This window comes from Mus caroli, chromosome 16 (genome assembly GCF_900094665.2).
Source record: "Mus caroli chromosome 16, CAROLI_EIJ_v1.1, whole genome shotgun sequence".
NCBI classification, from domain to species: domain Eukaryota; kingdom Metazoa; phylum Chordata; class Mammalia; order Rodentia; family Muridae; genus Mus; species Mus caroli.
The window spans coordinates 28,519,153-28,520,229 of NC_034585.1; positions in this window are offsets into that span (position 1 = coordinate 28,519,153).

Below are 1,077 nucleotides of genomic sequence, written 5' to 3' on the forward strand. Positions count from 1 at the left end.
GTAGAGAGGGGGAGAGGGGGAGAGGGGGAGAGGGGGAGGGAGAAAGGGAGATAGATCTCTGAGGTCTTTTTATAAGGACACAAATCCCATACACAAGGGCTCTGTTCTCGTGTTCAAATTATTTCCCAAAGGCTTCACGTCCTAATACCATTACTTTGGAGGTGTGTGGAACACATATTGAATCCATAACAAGTGGGAGATTTGAGCAGACATGGAAGAGGACACAGAAGAGAACAGTCACGGACTGGAGCAGAGCAGAGAGGTACAGAAAGAGCCATGTGGTGAGTCGTAGGCTAGAATAGTCGGATTACGTTTAAACAGCAGCTGGGAGACTATCCCAGCAAAAGGCCTAAGCTTTAAACTATGTTAGAAGTCTCCGAATCATTATTTATACCTCAGGGGGATCCATGAAAAGTCCCGCAACACGCCACCACTGTGTAGAGTGGCCAATCAGGACATCCCATCCTTTTAGAACCAGTGATTGGTACAGACATACTCACATACAAACTGACTTCGTCGAGATTCTTGAAGAGGGCAAATGTGAGTATTGGGTCAGTACGGGGCTACTTATTCTAAACTTGACAATGTAAGGCTCAGCCAGAGCTCCTGGGGCCATCACATGCAAAGAACACACAAGAGAGTTAATGTAGAAGAATGAAGGAAGCACAAGATCTCTGACATAGTCTGAGCCTGGATCCCATCTAGCCTGAAGCCAACCGACTGCCACTGTTTTTATTTATGTGCACCAATTCTCCTTCTTTTTCTTAAGCTTGTTTGAGTCAGAGTTCTGTGTAAATGGTATTTTAAAATATTAGTTATAACTTTATTAGTTATTAATATGGCCTGGCCAGCCTCCCGGTAATCAAGGCAAAGTTAAATCAGCACTGGGCAAATTATCCCTAATCTATTTCTCTCTATGCTAGACTGTTCATTCTCCAGTTGTGCTCCTCAAGTCCTGGCTATTGGAGCCCTGCCTGGGCCACTTCTGCTCCATCAGTGAGTCCTCAGGGCGCATTTCACTCAGGCATGTACTCCTGCTCCGTCACATCTAACAGAGACCTCTTTTTTTTTTTTTTT